This window comes from Sabethes cyaneus, chromosome 2 (genome assembly GCF_943734655.1).
Source record: "Sabethes cyaneus chromosome 2, idSabCyanKW18_F2, whole genome shotgun sequence".
Classification (NCBI taxonomy): Eukaryota; Metazoa; Arthropoda; class Insecta; order Diptera; family Culicidae; genus Sabethes; species Sabethes cyaneus.
Genome location: NC_071354.1, coordinates 227,605,415 through 227,626,418, shown reverse-complemented (window position 1 = coordinate 227,626,418; position 21,004 = coordinate 227,605,415). Strand labels below are relative to the sequence as shown.

Below are 21,004 nucleotides of genomic sequence, written 5' to 3'. Positions count from 1 at the left end.
TCTTCGTGACTGTAAAATATATTTCGCACAAATGGCGATCGTGACCGGATAGTTTCTGTTTTAAAAGCATTAATCAAATTCGCTGTTCAGCCAGTGTTCAGTATCATTTTGATATTGACTTATACTGGTCAAAATACTTTGTACTTCTTATAAGGGAGCTACTTTGCAGCGGTCAAGACTGTATCTTGAATGAACGGTATGGTTCGGTACGACCATAGATAGACGAAATGGTTCGACATGACCATTGCACAGTGGGGCGACTCCATACAAATGCTACCCAAGCAAAAAATCCCAAAATCAAGGATAATAAGTGGTTCTTATGTAATTTTGGGGTACTGAACCCGAATTTCAGGTTTATTTTGTACTAGCTGACCCGACAAACTTCGTATTGCCACAAATTAAATTGTATTGTATATAAATCGTGAATCTCGGATGACCTTTGTCACAATCTTGAGTTTTGGAAGTTTCTGGGGAGTTCATGGGTGTTTGAATATACAAATTTTGCTCACAGTAAAGTAGAAAACAACTCTCCCCATTGCTTAGCCTGACAAAATAAAGCGGACAGGATTTAAAAATTCGCCATCATTACAAACCATTTCGCCGAATACCATTTTGCGGAATACCAATTCTCGGTTGACCACAACGCGGAATATAGAGTTTCGCAGAATACTATTTCGCAAAGAACCTTACGTGGGATGTACCATTTCATGGAAAATCTTTTCGTAGAAAGTACCATTTCGCAGGGGTGACCCAACTGAAGGAAAGTAATAGAGGTCAGTCAGGCAACTTTTTGAATAAAAAATTGATGCATATTTTGAAGGGGTCGTCCAATATTTAAGCGTTACTTAAAAAACAATTTAAGTAATAACTTTTTGAGTAAACTTTTTTTCACCTTTTTAGTTTCAGAATATTAAAGATATTTCAATTTTAAGTGTTTTTTCTGAAGATATCAAACTTCTACCTTTTACCCATTTTCAGCAATAGACCTTTGTTTATAAACGACCCCTCAAATCACATTTCTTCTTGTAACATGTTTATTTCAATAGACAGCTCATTGTGATGTTCTAGACAACATTTTGCACATTAAAGAGGAATATTTTTGCTGGAGACTGTTTCGCTTTTTCTGCATTAATTAATAAGATATAACTGTTTTTAGGCTAAAAACCGTTTGATGAAAAATGTGTATTTTTTCAAGGGTGGTGTCTTCGGAGAAGTAAAATAATAAAATGTAGCGCATCTTCCTGCACTATTAGGGTGACCATGAATTCACCTATTAGGGTGATATAAACTTTTGTTTTCTTAAATAATTTTTTAAAAAAGTTTTTTTCTCCCAAAGTTGCAGAAAATACTAAACTAAGCAACTTTGCTGAATAAAGTAACTATCTATCTCTTACCGGTTACGAAATATAATGATGTGTTAAAAAAGAGCATTTAAAAATCAATTACACTCAATAACTTTGCACACGATTATTTTATTGCTTACTTTGTAGAACAAGTTATTTAGTATGTTGAAATACATATTTTCTGTGAAGACTGTTTGACGCTAGGACGCATATTTATTAAGTTATAAAATGTATGAAAAAAAAAATCCGCACTATTCCCAGGTATTCCCAGCCATGGTATTCCCAGGTATTCTCTGAAATACACATTTGGGCAGATAGCTTTAATAATTCCCTACAAATTGGTATGCAAACTAATTGCAAATACTTGCAGATGGCTAAGATATTCGGATTTTTCATCAGACGGTTTTTAACCTAAAATCAGTTATATCTTATTAATTAATGCATATAAAGCAAAACAGTCTTCAGCAAAAATATTCCTCTTTTATGTGCAAAATATTTTCTAGAACATCACAATGAGCTGTCTGATGAAATAAACATGTTACAAGAAGAAATGTGATTTGAGGGGTCGTTTATAAACAAAGGTCTATTGCTGAAACTGGGTAAAAGATAGAAGTTTAATATCTTCACAAAAATTACTTGAAATTGGTTTATCTTTAATATTTTGAAACCAAAAAGGTAAAAAAAAGTTTACTCAAAAAGTTATTACTTAAATTGTTGTTTAAGTAACGCTTAAATATTGGAAGACCCCTTCAAAATATGCATCAATTTTTTATTCAAAAAGTTGCCGAAGACCACATTGAGCTGAGACATGCTGTTTAACCGCAAATATTTTTGTCCCGAAATTTTAATTTCTGGCCCATAGTGCTGTGGCCGTCTCGCGCTGAATTATCTAATGTTACTATTGATAGTGTTTGGTGGTCTTGCTATTGATTAATGTTTTATGAAAGAGTCTAAAATTTCTCGAGTTCGATTACTTTTTGAGTTACGCAAAAACTTCTGTTTTATTTGTATGAGAGTCCTTATCTCCCTACCACAGGGATGAGGGGCTTCAAACCATCATTAAAAATTCCTGCCTCCAAAACCCCTAACATGCCAAATTTTGTTCCATTTACTTGATTAGTTCTTGAGTTATGAGATAATTTGATTTCATTTGTATGGGAGCCCTCCCTTCCTAAAAAGGTGAGGGGTCCTTATTCATCATAGAAAAAATTCATGCCTCCAAAAATACCCACATGCCAAATATGGTCCTATTTATTTAATTAGTTCTCGAGTAATGCCGAAATTTGTATTTCATTAGTATAGGAGCCCCCCCTCCTGAAGCGGGGAGAGGTTTCTATTCACCATAGAAAACATTCTTGTCTCTAAAAACACCCACCTGTAAAATTTTGTTCCTATTGCTTGATTAATTCTCGAGGTATGCAGAAATTTGTGTTTCATTTGTATAGGAGCCCCCCCTCTTAGTGGGAGGAGGGGTCTCTAACCATCATAAGAACCTTCCCTGGCCCCAAAAACCCATATATGCAAATTTTCACGCAGATCGGTTCAGTAGTTTTCGATTCTATAAGGTTCATTCGGGCAGACAGATAGAAATCCATTTTTATAGGTATAGAATCGTATGGGAGCCCCCCCCCCTCTTAGTGGGGGGAGCGATCTCTAACCATCATAAGAACCTACCCTGGCACCAAAAACACCTACATGCAAATTTTCACTTCGATCGGTTCAATAGTTTTCGATTCTACAAGGAACATAGAGCAGACAGAAATCCATTTTTAAAGGCATAGATTTGTATGGGAGCCCCCCCTGTTAGTGGGGGGAGGTGTATTTTGTCATCGAGAGAACCTTCCGTAGCCCCAAAAACTCCTACATGCAAATTTTCACGCCGATCGGTTCAGTAGTTTTCGATTCTAAAAGGAACATAGAGACAGACAGACAGACAGACAGAAATCCTTTTTTATAGGTATAGATTAGAACATCGATTTTTGTGCTAGGGAAAATTTTCAACTATTTTTAAAATATTTCTTAAGTATAATTTTTTGTTGTCCTAATAACTTTGCAGAAATGAAAGGCATTTGGAAAACTATTTCAGATGGATTTTTATAGGATAGAACATTTCATAAAACAATACAAAATAGGTATGAGCTTTAATAAACAACACAAAATCACATATAAGTTAATATTAGTCAAAACTTTACCCCTTATTTAGTTTTCTTAATCTTCTTTATCTCCATCATCATCTCTTTCTTTTTCGTTTTCTTCTTTTTCTGCAGGATCACTCATTTCACACTTCGTCTTCATTAGCAATACAGCGTCCTCGGGAAGATTGTTATAATTGGATTTTTCCGCTTCGAAGAACTTCTTTCGTAGAAATTAGAAGACGATTAATTTTGTCCCGATGTGTATTTTCACACTCATTTTTGCATGTAAAATGTTCTGGACCATGCATTCAAAGCAGCTTATCCAACCATGTAAAGAAGATATCCCATAATTGATTTGTTCTACGTGTTCTACGTTTACTTTGAGTGTTTGCATTTTGTCTGTATTGTTGGGATCCAATATAGTCGCCTTACAAGCATAACATCTGTACTCTGCGCTGCTCTGCGCTAAAAGAGACTACACCCATTTGAAAACCAATATTTTACGCTAACTTTTACCGGTAGTGTCAATAGTGGCGACCCTTGGCTTCAAAACTTTTACACGTGTTTTATGCGAAAATTTCGCACTTCTTTAGTGAAATTTAGAATTGTGCCACACGCAGGCTTGGCATACATTTTTCGCTTTGATTTTGCTCTTTTGATTACTGCTCCTCAGCCAAGAAAAATTTGAAAAAGTGGTGTAGGGGACATTTGTAGAGCTAGTAATTATCTATAATATTGCTGAAGAAAGTGAAGTTTTTTCTTTAGTATTTACGGCGCTGTAGGGCAGCAATCCCAAGTAACAATTTGGGTTTTATTACACTCTTATGATGGAATTTAAGACCAAAATTGGTCTTGAAGACCACCATAAGAGTACAATAAAACTCACATTGTTGCTTGGGATGCCGTTGGTAGCAAAAAGAGCGCTCTTTTCGCTACCAAGAGGGAAGCAGCCTTATAGCGCCATAAATACAAAATGCACAGTAATACTTACTTCAGCAATATTGTAGATAATAACAAATTCTACAAACGCCCCATACATCACTTATTCAAATTTTGCTTGGCTGAGAGCAAAATCGAAGCGAAAAGTGTATGCCAAGCCTGGCCTGGCCACACGATGATGAAACTACTTTATCTATACCTATAAAAATGGATTTCTGTCTGTCTGTCTGTCTGTCTGTCTGTCTGTCTGTCTGTCTGTCTGTCTGTCTGTCTGTCTGCCTGTCTGTCTGTCTGTCTGTCTGTCTGTCTGTCTGTCTGTCTGTCTGTCTGTCTGTCTGTCTGTCTGTCTGTCTGTCTGTCTGTCTGTCTGTCTGTCTGTCTGTCTGTCTGTCTGTCTGTCTGTCTGTCTGTCTGTCTGTCTGTCTGTCTGTCTGTCTGTCTGTCTGTCTGTCTGTCTGTCTGTCTGTCTGTCTGTCTGTCTGTCTGTCTGTCTGTCTGTCTGTCTGTCTGTCTGTCTGTCTGTCTGTCTGTCTGTCTGTCTGTCTGTCTGTCTGTCTGTCTGTCTGTCTGTCTGTCTGTCTGTCTGTCTGTCTGTCTGTCTGTCTGTCTGTCTGTCTGTCTGTCTGTCTGTCTGTCTGTCTGTCTGTCTGTCTGTCTGTCTGTCTGTCTGTCTGTCTGTCTGTCTGTCTGTCTGTCTGTCTGTCTGTCTGTCTGTCTGTCTGTCTGTCTGTCTGTCTGTCTGTCTGTCTGTCTGTCTGTCTGTCTGTCTGTCTGTCTGTCTGTCTGTCTGTCTGTCTGTCTGTCTGTCTGTCTGTCTGTCTGTCTGTCTGTCTGTCTGTCTGTCTGTCTGTCTGTCTGTCTGTCTGTCTGTCTGTCTGTCTGTCTGTCTGTCTGTCTGTCTGTCTGTCTGTCTGTCTGTCTGTCTGTCTGTCTGTCTGTCTGTCTGTCTGTCTGTCTGTCTGTCTGTCTGTCTGTCTGTCTGTCTGTCTGTCTGTCTGTCTGTCTGTCTGTCTGTCTGTCTGTCTGTCTGTCTGTCTGTCTGTCTGTCTGTCTGTCTGTCTGTCTGTCTGTCTGTCTGTCTGTCTGTCTGTCTGTCTGTCTGTCTGTCTGTCTGTCTGTCTGTCTGTCTGTCTGTCTGTCTGTCTGTCTGTCTGTCTGTCTGTCTGTCTGTCTGTCTGTCTGTCTGTCTGTCTGTCTGTCTGTCTGTCTGTCTGTCTGTCTGTCTGTCTGTCTGTCTGTCTGTCTGTCTGTCTGTCTGTCTGTCTGTCTGTCTGTCTGTCTGTCTGTCTGTCTGTCTGTCTGTCTGTCTGTCTGTCTGTCTGTCTGTCTGTCTGTCTGTCTGTCTGTCTGTCTGTCTGTCTGTCTGTCTGTCTGTCTGTCTGTCTGTCTGTCTGTCTGTCTGTCTGTCTGTCTGTCTGTCTGTCTGTCTGTCTGTCTGTCTGTCTGTCTGTCTGTCTGTCTGTCTGTCTGTCTGTCTGTCTGTCTGTCTGTCTGTCTGTCTGTCTGTCTGTCTGTCTGTCTGTCTGTCTGTCTGTCTGTCTGTCTGTCTGTCTGTCTGTCTGTCTGTCTGTCTGTCTGTCTGTCTGTCTGTCTGTCTGTCTGTCTGTCTGTCTGTCTGTCTGTCTGTCTGTCTGTCTGTCTGTCTGTCTGTCTGTCTGTCTGTCTGTCTGTCTGTCTGTCTGTCTGTCCGTCCCTATGTTCCTTATAGAATCGAAAACTATTGAACCGATCGGCGTGAAAATTTGCATGTAAGGGTTTTTGGGGCTAGGGAAGGTTCTCTCGATGGCAAAAATCCCCTTCCCCCACTAAGAGGGGGGGAGAGGGCTCCCATGCAAATCTTTGCCTATCAAAATGGATTTCTGTCTGCTCTATGTTTCTTATAGAATCGAAAACTACTGAACAGATCGGAGTGAAAATTTGCATATAGGGGTTTTTGGGGCCAGGGAAGGTTCTTATGATGGTTAGAGACCCCTCCCCCCACTAAGAGGGGGGCTCTTATACAAATGAAATACAAATTTCCTCATAACTGGAGAAGTAATCAAGCCAATCCCAAGTAACAATTTGGGTTTTACTACACTCTTTTGATGGCATTTAAGACCAAATTCGGTCATGAAAACCGCCAAAAGAGTACAATAAAACTCATATCACAAACTTGGCATGTGGGGGGCTTTGGATGCAGGAATTTTTTTAATAATGGTTTGAGACCCCTCTCCCCTGTGGTAGGGGGATAAGGACTCTCATACAAATAAAAAAGAATTTTTTGCGTAACTCAAAAACTAATCGAACTCGAGAAATTTAAGACTCTTTCATAAGACATTAATCAATAACAAGACCACCAAAAACTATCAATAGTAACATTAGATAAATCATTAGATAAATTAGATTCAAATTGTTTATTAGGTAATGTCTAATTAAACTGAACGAAGATCATAACACAAAAACTCAGAAAATAATTACTTAAGCAGATGAAATTATGAAGTTATCAATGGAGTGAATTAAATAGAGAAAAGGGCAGTTTTTGTCACATCCGCAACCTGCAGCTTCCTACAGTTTGGCACTTTCGTAAACTACTTATTCTGCTATTTACCACACAAAAACACTTGAAACTAAGTTGAAGCAGCAATTCAAGCTTCTGGCATCAACAAAACATAAAAAAAATCGGAAGAACTATGATCCCAGGAAAAACGAACCTCTCAATAGAGGTGAAGTAGTCGATAGTAGTAATAGTTTATGGTTAAGAACCATTTCTCCTAGATCGCCACCGAAAAGCAGAAAGAAAAACCCGGTTCGGCACTTCATTTTATACGTACACGAACAGTGTGCACAGTACAGCACACTGTCGTCGTTCATAACTTCTTGTTAAATTAGATTTTACGGTGAAGCTGGATGGTGCTCTTCTGGTCTGGTCTGGTCTGGTCGGTTCTGGTTTGTGGGAAGTATAGTTTGCACAAACTTTGATAAAAAACCAATTTATCTTACCGGGGCGGAAAACTTTGGCCCAGCATGACAAACAAGTAGCAATAGAGTGTTTCTTTTGCCGCATTTATAATGACATTGGCTGGCAGGTTAGAAAAGAGTTGGTACACGGAAGTGCTAAAGAGCGGTCCTTTCTCTTCTTCGTGGACGCGGTTTTCGGTTTTTGGTGGAGGGAGAAAACAAGAAAGAATTTATTTACTTTAGCTTACCTAACTGTTGAACTTTTGCGATTTTTGTTTAATCGAGTTTAGAGTGAACTGATTGTAATTTCGTTTTATTTTTACTCTCTACTTACAGGTAATCTACCGATTTTATTCATCTCATGACACCCGTCAATGTGGTTAGGTATGTGAACATTTCTGAACTTTCTTTCGGTATAGAAAACTTTCGCACTAACCTCCTTTATTTTAATATAATTCATAATAATTCATAATTATGCACATCATACCGTATAATTTCAATTTACTCCACGGATAAGTGACGACCACAATTTTCTCAAGTGATTAATTATACAGAGTGTGCAACGGTAAGGGCTCTCGTTTTAGTATCAGCAGCAGCAAAACCTGACACAGATTCCTCTCTAACATGGTGAATTTATTGGCCCTAACATGATTCATCCCGATTCGCGCAACTTTAACACGAACTGCCGCCGTCAAAGAGCTCATTATAAATTAACCTAGAAAATCGTCGCGGTTAGCACGGAAGTGTTCATTAGCACCGACGGCGAAGGCGAGTTTTGCGGTTTACGGGATAATCTGTGAAAATTTAAAACTTAGCTAATTTATTCCGGATTAAAGTTAGCACGAACATAAGCCATGAAAATTGATATTTTCTATTTGTATATTGTTTGATAGCACTTAGGGTGCATCTAGATCAATTAATAAATAAAACAATAAGAGATCATTCCTGTTATAACACCGGAACGTGCTGTTTAGCTTTGCTAGGTTGCTTTTGATCATCAACGCTAAGATCCAGACGGGAAGTCGACTTTCGTTTTGCTATGAGTTATCTACATCAGCAAAGCAAAATCTAGGTGCTACATTCCGTTATCGAAACTTGACCTTCTGTTTTTATACGACAGCTTCGCAGTTGGCTGTTAGAGTACAGGACAATTGCATCGCTCATTTCTATCTCTTCTAGCGTTCACTAGCTACAGACAGATCGAATCGTGATCGTTCGATAGTTCTCACATCCCAAATTCCGGGCCCATCTTGATACACTCCGCTGTGATGCCATCTTTTCCAGCTGCTTTGTTGTTCTTGAGCTGCTGGATGGTTTCGATCACTTCACATATTATGGGGGTCGCAACAACCAACACCATCACCTTCCCTACTGATGTAGTCATTTTCCCACCTGTCTTCCGTCTCCGTGCCATTTAGGTGCTCATTGTAGTGCTGTATCCACCTTTCACGTATTTCACCACCCTGGAGACACTATCTAAGGCTTGTTCGCGACAAAATCTGGACACCTCAATTTTGCAATAAATCAAATTTGCTAGAAGTTTAATCCATGAAACAATTTTGTATCATTTATGTGTGTATCGTTAATAATTATCAAACAAATTAACATTACTTATTTGGTCTGCATTAAAAATTGGCGAACTTTGGAGTTTGCCCTTGCCATAAGGGTCAGGGCAGACTTGTTGGCAACCAATTTAGCTGCGTTTGTCCAAGATTTTCGAAATTTATCAATAGTTGTTGCTTGTTGTTTGTGCTGGGACAGCTCTCTTCACCAAAGCCCAATACCGCTCGATGGGGCGTAACTCTGGGCAGTTAGGTGGATTCGCCCCCTTCGGTACAATATAGACTCCATTAGCATCATACCATTCCTAAACATCTTTGGCGTAGTGACAGGATGCCAAATCAGGCCAAAACAGCGAGGGTACATCATGGCTGTGTAGGAACGGTAACAATCGTTTCTGCAGGTATTCTTCACTGTATATTTCCTTGTTAACCGTTCCCGTAGTGATGAAACTTTAGCTTGCTCGACCACAGCTGCATATGGCCTGCCATACTAAATATTTTTTGGGGAACTTGGTCTACTTTGTCCTAAAATGCTCTGCAACGCCATTCCGTTTCATGGCAGTGTAAAATAACATACCAGAAAGCTGTTTAAAGTCTTCTAGGACATACGTTTCATCGTTCATTATAACGAATGGAAACTTCGTTAAATATTCGCGATAAAGCTTACGAGCGCGTATTTTGGCCGTCGTATTTTGTTTACCATTACGGATTGGCACAGTCCTCACCTTGAAAGACTTCATGCCTTATCGTTGCTTAGAAGTGTACACAAATTCCTCAGATCTGTTTTTGTTCCACTTCCCTTCTTCCTAGCTGTTATCAAGCGAGTATCGAACGATTTTAAAACACTGCACTATGGGAAAAAACGAGCAAAAAAAAGGACGCAATTACGATACGATCTACAGGCTGCTAAAATATAGGCGATCTTATGTTAAATTTTTCGGAGAATCGCGTGGTGCTAACCCCTTTCCTGTTTGTCATCGGGAAGTGCCCCATTTTGCTCATTTTCCCCTGTTTTTAACTTTTTTTCACACTTATTGGACTATACCAAGCTAGACCTCGGGAAAATGAAACTTAAAAACCTGCTATTTTTGTGCAAAAAAGTCCACAGAACCAAATAGAGTTTACCCCATTTAGTTTAGAGCACATTAATTTTATTGGTTGAGTTCCCGTTTGGTATGGTCGGTTTGGTAACGCGAGTTCAACCAAAAAAATATTGTGCTCTAAACTAAATAGGATAAGCCCTATGCGATTCTGCGGACTTATTTACACAAAATTATAAGGCTTTTAAGTCGTGTTTTCTCTTGTTTTTTCCGGAAAATTTTACATAAGATCACCTACATTTTATCAGCCTGCAGGCCGTATCTTAATTGCGTCTGTTTTTTCGCTCGTGTTTGCCCATAGTGCACTGTGAACAGTGCTTGGAGGAAATCCAAGCTTTTTGGCAAGTTTTCTTAACGATACATCCGGATTTTCATTGCGACAGCACACAATTGCTTTTCGCACCTGCTCTTCTTTCGACGCCATTTTACGCTGAGCTCTTGTAATATAAACAAGTGTTATATTTTCAGAAAGAACAGACATACGCGTACCACTCTGCAAAATATTTCACTCATTGTTAATGTATTTTCGAAGCTGTGTGTGTTTAGGGATGTCCAAATTTTGTCGCGAACAAGCCTTACACACTTAAAAAACACCGAGCAAATAACAATCCAATAGCAAATTCATCTCAATTATTTCTCATAGTAGTCAGTGTTGAAAAATTCATAGCAGCAAAAAACTCAATGAGATTTCAAACACATGAAATTTCAACCTTGATCACAATCGTGAAACTCACATATAAATTTCTCTCGCTATTATGCAACACACATTCATGAATTAAGATGGCAAACATATTGGCGGAATTTACATTTTTCCTTCGCGGGAATCGACATTTTCTTAACTAGACAGTAACAAACCTAATGAGAATTAGATAAGCTTGTAATTTAAATGTGCGTTTTAGTTTAGCTTTGCAATTTATTTAGAGATTTATTCCCTCACGCTCACTCACAGCTACGTATCGCACGAATGCCTATGCTGTTCAACAAGGAATTTGTATGTATATGTGCATAGCTCCGGGTAGCAGTTGCAGCAAAGCAGAATGTGATCAAACGGGAAGATATGTGTGAGTTTTGTGATTCTTGCTATGAAAACAAAAAAACTAACGCGTGATTTTTTTCTGCATAGGATTAAGCTGATATGATTCACAGTTGATTTTGATTTTTGATGAGTTTTGAGTTTTTGAGTTTTTATCATCACTGATAGAAGTTTTATAGAAGTATTACAAGTTTTATAATAGTTTGCCTCGAACGAAATTTGCTTTATTTGATTAACAGTCCTGACTCCTTATGTTATCACTGATGTAATACTTGAAGAAACATCCTTAAGACCAAGGTTAGTCAAGAGAGGTTTTGTGGTGTTCTGATGATGTTTATCACCTCTGCTGGGTGTTACCCTTGACGATCATCAACTTTGTTAACAAACAAAGTGTAGCAAGATATTCTGTTTTTTTTTTCACCATTCTCTCTCACATTCGCTTAAAATAGCAAGATTACGATTTTCTGCCCTTTTACCGTACAAAACTTTGTAATCTTAACGTTCGCGAAGGAAATTTTTTCGGACCGGAAAATGTTCAAAGGGTAAACTGTTGAATGTGTATAAACAATGTCGATGGTTGCTAAGCAATCGCACCGCGCACTACTGTTCTACAAACTGTGAAAACTAGATCACATATCTTAACTCACCTTGCATAAGACGGCACTACCAATAAGCATAATTCGCCTTATTACGCCGGTTTCACTGGACACCCTCGAAATGCGGCACTACTTTGAACAATTTAGTATTATTTTCAACAGAGGATCTGATTGAACATTGTATGATAAAGGGTCCCACATCAAAAACACTGTAGAAAATTACCTAGGGTATGTTGCTGCTTCGTTGTAATTGCCTATTCCCGTCCTATCCAACACAAATTATTAAATATATCTGCATTTTTATGACATACAACGGAAAACTAGTTATTTCCTAATATTTTGGTTTGTTGTCTATCATAAGCGATCAATCAAAGTGAGCTGAGATCTATTTAAATGCTTTTTAGAAGTCCTACCAGCCAAATTTCCTGCGTTTTTTCGTGCGAAGAAGAAGAAAATGTCGACTAATCGTTTTAATTTCCGTCTTTCATAAATGATAATAACTCACGGAAGGCATTTGTCGTTATGCTACAGCCAGGAAAACTTGCTTGACCTGCAGAAATTATGCAAAATAACATTTGTCATGCCGTCCTACACAAATACATGCGCGTTAGCTTCGTTAACATTGTTGTGATTTTTAGTTCGGACGTTGAAAAATTTTGATGGACGGATTTTAAAACGGTACGACGAATTTAAGCAATAAAGTCAGTTGCGTAATTTCAATAATATGGTTTAATAATCGCTTTTCAGTGATTTCAAAGTTTACGGATCGGAAGGTAAGTGTGTTTTAGACAAATCAGCACAAGAACTTTTGGAGTATTCATTAAATCCATCCAACAAATGATGAAAATTAGAATGACTTTACTTACTACGACGGGAATTAGAAATAAACCCTAGTTCACCGATCTTTTTCAAATTTTCAGACAATAAAATATAACCATATTTATTTCATTCAACTTTAATACCATAACCGTATGTTCGCACCTTACGCTTAACTCCACTCATAAGGTTCTGTACAACATCTGGCCGCAGCTTCTTCTGTACAGAAACCCACTTTTTCTTCATGTCTTCCTCAGATTTGACCTACTTGGAATGCTTCCGTAGTGCCTGTTTCATAATAGCACAGTATTTTTCGATGGGCCTTAATTCTGGTGCGTTGGGGTGGGTGGGATTCATGTCCTTGGTTACGAAAGTGACCCCGTTGCCTTCGTAACACTCCACAACATCCTTTGAGTAGCGGCACGAAGCTAGATCCGGCCAAAAGATCGAAGGGCGCTTGTGTTGCTTCCACAGAGTAAGCAAACGCTTCTCTCTAGACACTTATCAAGTATTTTTTGGCAAATTTTGAAAGATTCTGCATCCTTACTTCGTCCGGAACATCAACCTTGTGCTGGGCGGTGAAGAACAGTAGCTCCGGAAGATGCCGAAGTCCGTCTTGACGTCGGTCTCATCATTCTTGATGGCTTCGTCAGCATCTGGGTGTACAGTTTCCGCGCCGTTGATTTTCAAACCGTATTTTGCCGTTCGTCACGATTTGGAGCCTTCTGCACTTTGTACGTATGCAGTCCCTAGCGTTCCTTGGCTCTCTGAAGGAAGGAATTTGATAGGTTCAACTTTTTGGTCTCATCCCTGATTCCCTGGGATTCTGCTCACATGCTTTCACGACACGCTTGTGTTCCTGATCACATCCATTCTGACCGCATTTCCTTCTCCCCAAATTTTCAAGAGAAAATACTCTGTGGGTAATTTTCAACGGCGTTTTTTCCGTGATGCAATTTGATGTGGAACACAACGGAATTTGTACTACTTTTATTAAATTGCACCTACATTGTGACGTTTTAGTTAATGAACATTCTACCAACATCAAACGATCTGTACGTACCTACTGGTTGAAAAGTCCAATTCGGAAAGTAAATAAACACAACCGAGAAAAAGAATCTAGCAGAATAACAAATCTTTTAGCGTTTCCGAAATTGACACAAAGCTTGCTATTGCAAGCTTTGTTGTTATTTTACGCGACGCATTAAGGCATTACTAACCGCCACCGGTACAAAGTTAGGGGATGGTGCTGCGCTCCGATATTGTTGTCCTTTGGGAAAAACTTTCTATACACTGGTTGAAATGGGCTTTGTTGACAGCAGAGAAAAGTAAAGATTTCAATTTATTTTCGTTTAAAATGAGTTGTTTCTTTGCTTTAAATAGAACCTGACAATGCGTGAAATCTTGATAGTTATAGCAGTCACCAAAAACCGCATCATCCTTGAAGCATTCTGTGTGTAACACTTTTCCTTATCCAGCAGCCCGTATCATTGTCTGTAATCTGATCTACCATTAGCCACAGGAAAACAATATTTATTCAACCTAATTGGCTCGATTATAGTTCAGCATGGCGAGCGTTCATCGAATACGGTTCAGTTGGGCGCAACAAATACCTACTCTAGTTTCTTCCGACGGTGCATACCATCGCCGTAGAACACCGTGTAGCAGAGCAGAGCAGAGCAGAGCAGAGTAGAGCCGAATGATCGGTCGGGGAATGTGGGACACAATTTCCATACTAATTTACCGCAACACTGACTAGCCCGGCCGGTCCGACCGTCATCACCTAACTATACACTGGCTGCTTAGCCGGCTATAGGTACATGTTGGTACGGCTATATGGTAAAACGGAAAGAATGAAAGCAGAACACCCAAAGCTGTTTACACTTCTTCCGCGGGCTGTAGATTCTGGGAGCTAGCCCAACTGTTGATTCTTACACATTAATTATTTATCAACAGCGAGTAATCTTCTTCCGTTTACCTTAGCAGGGAACCGTTTAGCGGTGGTGAGCCCAGGGCAGCTTGCTCGGCTTCGGCAGGTTCATTCATGCTGCGATCAAAATATTACGCTCCTAAAGAAAACTTTTTTTTTTGGGCTGTACTTAGCTGTTATGAAAGGTACTTAGGATGGATGGTTCTGGGAGTCCCGCTTCGAAACGATGTACGGCCGGCGGTCAGGATATTGAAGCCCCACCTCACCACCTTGTTTTCGATGGTTTGGCGAACCAGCAATGGAAGAGCTGATAATTGGCGATTGGTGATTGCTATTTTTCGCTCGCTCGGAAACTTGTCTTCACGGTTGGCCGATGTTTATCTGCCGAGCATGGATATATTGATTTCTTATATGTACCCTGCTTCTATGGTTAGCTGCTGGTGGCTGGCACCTGGCTAACCTGACACGAGGCAGATCTCTTTCCTATATCTACCGGGTGGTGTGTCATGCTGATCCAAGATCCGGAGCCGAACGAATCACGTTAGAGAGCTGCAGTAAAGCAGCAGAACCGTTTTGATGAACTAATAACCGGAGGTACGAGCTTCTGCGCGGTGCTCCAGAGCAGGGTTAGGTGGTCAGTAATTAAATGTTTAACACAGAGAGCAAATTGCTTTGCCTGATAACTGGTCAGTGTGTCAGTTTTTTGGAATGGAATGTACGGGAAGATTCTTTTCCATTTTAATTTTTCCTAATATCAGTAATATAGCTGAGCTTTGGTGAACAGATTTCAACGTCCATAAATAAAGCAAGTTTTAGTATGGGAATTGCTCCAATTTCTCGGTAGAATGTAATTACTTGGCAAGCTACGTGACTGGGCTGGATCCTCCAAACAGGTTATTTGCAGCCTAGAGGTCGCTCGACTCTTAGTTAATTGAGTGTCTGATGTCCCATAAAATTGCTCGCTCCACGGCGCAAAGCCTGCGAGATACCATTCCGCTGGCTTAAGTTGGCCAACACCGTCGACAGCAACATAAACGTAAAGACCACATTCCCCTTCGAGGAGAAAATCCATTTTCTGTGATATTATAAATAACAAACATGCATCACACGACTGTGCTACAACAGCAACAGCTCACAGTGAACATGCAGCCTGTTGTACCTTGTGAAGCGTAAAGCTCACAAGATCGTATACCGACCGACTCCGACCGACTGTGGTTTACCGCGGCGTGGCCGATGTCAACATAGCCCAAAAACGACGGCGATATGGCAGGTACAAATAGTCAGTCTGATGACGGGCTGCAATTTCGCTATGAAAATTCCATTCCGGAGAGCACTTGTGTGTATGTGTGTGTGCTTGAGGTATGCTTATCATGAAGGATAATAAATATCACACGCCTCAGCTGCAGCCGGGATGCTGTTCTGTCACTCTCAAGCACGAGCGGACTGAACCTGTCCGTACCGTACATTTCTGGCCAGCAAAATTTGCATCCGAAAGTCGTTTATATCATTACGTACAATGTGTCTCCGGAGATGACGAATACAAATTATGCTCTAATTTTTATTCAAATTTAAAATAGTGGAAAGAGTTTAGATTCCATTTTAGATTTTCTGTTTCGGCTTGAAACGGTAGATTGAACAACCTTTCCAACCTGGCTTGTATAGCTAACATTTCAGCTGTCAATACTGTCATGTCAGAGTTCCAATTCAAACCAATTTGAAAGCGCTTTTATGTTTCAAAATGTTCATCATCACAAACTGTCTCCAAAATGACAATGCTTCAGTAAATGGAGAACCAATAAATTATTCATTTTTCATCATCATCAATGGATCATCAGCATCATCTCTATGGAAACATTTGGCCGTCAGTGTCACGGCTGTGTGCTGGAATTTGAATTTGACAAGCGCATTGATCGAAGAAGAAGGAGGAGGCACCAACTTGTAAGATTGCGAAATGTTTTAAACTAAAGTCATAATGAGAGCGGTAATCTTATGCAGTCTAATATTGACATTCACCTATATTGCATTCATTGGGTGATCGCCTTGCACTCTCTTTGTAGATGCGCAAATACATATGATGTTTGCAGAGTCAGAACAAACAAACAGCCCCGTACGGTGAAGCTGTTATCATCATATTACCTAGATAAGAGTACAGTTACCGATTCCGTTTAGTGATAATGCAAGAACAGGGTATTGGCAAGTTTGAAACTATAGCCTTGTGATTATTTTTATGGATTTTCTTTTATCACTCTACACACAGATTAGAGACAAAATTCTTTTGTGCTTCTGTTCAAACGGATTAATTGCAGTAAAAATCATAATAAAGAGTAATTAAAATTAACCAATTTACCTTTTGAAAATAATAAGTTACTAATTAAAAGCTATTACGGTGAGCGTCTTAGCAGAATCCCGAATGCGAGTTAAAGAAAAAGTTTTCCGATTTTTTCTGTTACATAACCAAAAACCCAAAAGTAAGTAAGATTCAAATTATCCAGTAACACAAATACTCCGCGGATACAAATTTCAAACTGTTACTTACAGCCTTCTTCAGTGCTTTGGTGAATCCATCTGATGTGGGGTCTGCCCCGCAGTCTACGGTCTCTTGCTGGTTCTTTGCTGAAAATAGTTTGGGTTACTCTTTCATCGGCCATTCTGACCACGTGCCCAGCCCACCGCAGTTTGCTACATTGTACTACCTTAACTATATTAGCATATTTGTATACTAGATCAAGCTCGTGGTTCATGCATCTTCGCCAAAGTCCATTTACCATTTTTCCGTCAAGTATCGAACCCAAAATTTTACGTTAAAAAACTGCAAGCACTCAACGATCAGCTTCCGTCAGCGTCCATGATTCATGTTCGTAAAGGGCAACCGGGAGGATTAGTCTTCTATAGAATGCAGGTTTGCAAACTACGGGACTTTAGCTGGACATGTAATCCGTAGAAAACCCGATACGCAGCGGCAGTTTGTCGTTTTACTTCGCGGCTTACATCATTGTCAAATGTCACGAGCATACCAAAGTAAATCCGCAAATTTTTCCACAACTTCTTATTGTACACTATCCGGCTCCACCTCGGCACCAACACCATTTGAACTACCACGTTCCCTAAGAGCAACCTTGTACTTCATTTTTATGCTGTTAATGGTTAGTCCCAACTCCCAATCTCGCTGCTTTCCATTTAAAAAGCCTACAGATTTCTTCCACTGCTCTACGTTTGATTCTGATGATATCGGATGAGGTCTCAACCGCTATAGTGATGCATGATTTTGACCTATTCAGCGTCACACGAATCAGCTTAACTAGTTTTGTCGGAAAACCATGTTCTAACATTCCCAAGTAGCACTTGTAACTAATCATAAAAATAAAAAAATACAAAAAGGTTGCACAGCAGTTACATTTAGGATACTTGTAACGAGTTAGGTTACATAAAATTAAAAATAGTTACTTTTTAGTTTTGTGGTGACAAAAATCTCAAAAAGTTAGCAGGTAGTTACCAAATGACCAAATTGAAACCTTTTTTTCGAACTGTCAACACCTTGGCCGTCGAAAAACAGTCACCTTTCAGTTACGAGTTACCAAATAGTTATCAAGTGACACAAATGAAACCTTTTTCCAAACTGTCTTCAACTTGCTGGTCGCAAAACAGTTAATTTTCCGTTACGAGCAGTTACGAAGTCAAAAAAAGTCGGCTAGTAACATTTTCGCAACAACTTGTTCACTGTTCCTTGTAAACACAACGGATTAAGCAAAGACTAGATCTCAAGAATTTTACTAATGGTATAGATAAACAATTGGTACACGGGTTGTAAATGCTCTTGTAAATGCGTTTACTTACTAAATTGATGGTACTTGGAATCATCTCCGCACAGACATTATTGGTATTAAGTAAACAAATTTTGATTATTCTCAAACGTCAAAACGATCAAGTTACATCGAAACGAAACCGGCAATGAAAATAGGTTACAGTGTAACTTAGATATGACGACATAAGAAATAAGTGACCACAACAGATTTGATACCGTAACCGATAGCGTAACCAGGTCGAAGGCTAAGGTTACGTGCATCTAGAATGTAACTGAAATGTAACCTTCTATGATTAACACTGCTGGTAAACTGTTTTATTCAAACTGAAACTATTCTTTGATATTAAATTAACACATCTTTTCACAACAATCACTAAAAACACCTTTTCCCGATATCTATGAATAATGTCTGCTTAAAATCATTTCATGTAATATACCGAAAACGATACAAAACTTCAAGGACGATGGTGTAGTAGTTACAACCAAAGGCAAAATGGCTATGAATTTTACTAAGTGATAGCGAAAACAATTTGTTTTTTAATGATTTCTAGGCGAATGCTCCACTAATTCATTATTGCTAAGACTAAATTTAAAAAATCAGAAAATTCAAATTAAAGTTTTTATATTTGTACATATTTGTTTTACAAAAAATCAATTTTTCAAAGAAGTAAGTAACGAAAAGCTAGATTAAATAAAAGCGCGTGAATTTTTCAAAGCTAGAATCATGCATTTCACCATAAATTTGAAGCTGCATTAAAATTTGTGTTGAAATAACAAGCGAAATTTATACACTCTTCTATATTCAACAGTTAAATTTACTGCTTGACGTTAATAGCCATAGATTGAAATAATAAACCTGCTGCATTGTTTTCGCTATGCAATAAAAGTTTCAAGATAACTAATTTGCCACCAATTGAAAGTAAATTCACAGTTTATGTGTAACTTCAATAGTAACCATTTTGTAACTATACATGTTACATATTGGTTATTGAGTAACTGTTAATGTAACCATATTTTGTTACATAAGTTGCGCTATTTCGGTTACACAACTGTTATATTTTAGGTTACTGTAACCGAAGTTTTACATTTAAATTTGTCGCATATCAGCCGCTGCGACTCAATTGTGACAACGTGTGCTACTTGGGTTATCTGCCACAGTTTATTTCGTTTGACTGAATCGCACGCCGCCTTAAAGTCCACAAACAGATGGTGAGTCTGCAAGTTCCACTGCTGAAATTTGTCTAGTAACTGTTTACCCTGCACATCTGATCCGTATTAGAGTGACCCTCACGAAAATCAGTTTGATACTCACCGACGAAAGACAAACAATAATCCAGTGGATTCTTTGGTATAGCCGCTCACATCCCACTTTTAGAAATTCAACCGTGATATCATCCTTCCCAGCAGTTTTACCGTTTTTCAGCTCACTAATTGCCTACTTCCTGTGTTGGTGGCTAGGCCTATAGTCTCCAATTGGATGCCTCTAGGTATGTTTCCGAATATTCAGACCATTTCTCTGTCAACGGCAAGATCTATAAGCCTTAGACCGTTATTAAAAGGGTAATCGGCTGGGCTGCTGCAACTATCGTGGCATAACGCTAGTAAAAGCCGCCTATAAGATACTCTCTCAGATCTCAGTTACGCCAGCTGTCACCGATAGTACAAAGTTTCAGAGGGAATTATCAAGCGAGCTTCATGGGGGTTCACGTCACTACGGATTAAATTTTCAGCATTCGTCAGATCTTGTAGAAATTTGCTCATGAATCACGTCCTTATTGATTTCAAAGCAGCATGCGATACAGTCGATCGAGATCAGTTATGGTGGCTAATGCACGAACACGGTTTTCCAGATAAACTAACGCAACAGATCAGAGCTACATTAGATCGAGTGGTGTGTTTCAGTCTCATCTCATCATGCTAAAAATAAATGCTTCGAAAGCCAAATACATGAAAGGAAGAGACTTAAAGGAAACAAACGTGCGCCTCTCACGGACGGTAACCGTTGGGGGCGACGAACTAGAAGTGGTAGATGAATTCGTGTACAGTATCCTCCCGTAATCCGACGACTCGATTACTGTAGCAAGCAGGTTGATTAGATTGGCCCTTTGCTGTATCTTCGTTAAGTTAGCAAATAAAGCATGGTATACTAGAAATTATGGTTAGTTGGTTACGCGTATGTATTGGTTCCTTGCATACAAGTTAGCCGAGTTTTCCAATTTTACTCTTTCTTAGAGCCTCTCATTCGCGATTCGCTAGACGGAATCTCTAAGCACGAGGACTAAGCGTTTAGGACGCCATTTTGTAGATACGCCCATTTCGCAGCTGCTGTACCGATTATGTGCGCTTGATGCTCATCGCGCAACATTCTGCTGCTTTGCAACGTTGCGGATGGAGATTATGAACGGCCGCCGTAAGTAAAGTTCAAACCCTGCGCAGGTGATATAATGAAAGCTTAGCCAATCCCCAAACCCGAAAGAAGCTTTAGGGCAGATTCCACCCACGCAATATAGAAGAGTAGAGTGGCTCAAAAACCTAGGTATAGTTAAATGTTTGTAAAAAAATAGAATAAATGTTAAATCTAGTTTGCGTTTCCCTAAGTTAAAGTCTGTTTATGGAGTGTCATTTAGTATAATTTAGGTATTCTGAAGGTGTCTCACGAATCGCGTAAATTTTAGAGTTGTGTTTGGTACTCCAAGTGGACTGCTTGGTAATACAGTCCCCGCACTCCGATTTCCTACATTGGCCAGTAATCTGGTTATTCAGAGTTGGGCCAGTGAGGAAAAAGGTACGAGTCGGTGTGTGGATTGAGGA

General features: G+C 39.3%; 1 protein-coding gene across 3 annotated transcripts in view; it reads left to right on the top strand.

Moving 5' to 3' along the window:
- The window catches only part of LOC128738030 (rap guanine nucleotide exchange factor 4), a 268,496-nt gene that overhangs the window by 40,113 nt on the left and 207,379 nt on the right, over window positions 1–21,004 (top strand). For 2 of the 3 annotated variants that reach the window (XM_053832842.1, XM_053832843.1), the window contains exon 1: window positions 16,532–16,859. The gene's annotated coding sequence lies outside the window, so the exon portion shown is untranslated. Of the gene's footprint in view, window positions 1–7,690; window positions 7,739–16,531; window positions 16,860–21,004 lie in introns of those variants that run through there. The other variant, XM_053832845.1, reaches the window with a different exon arrangement.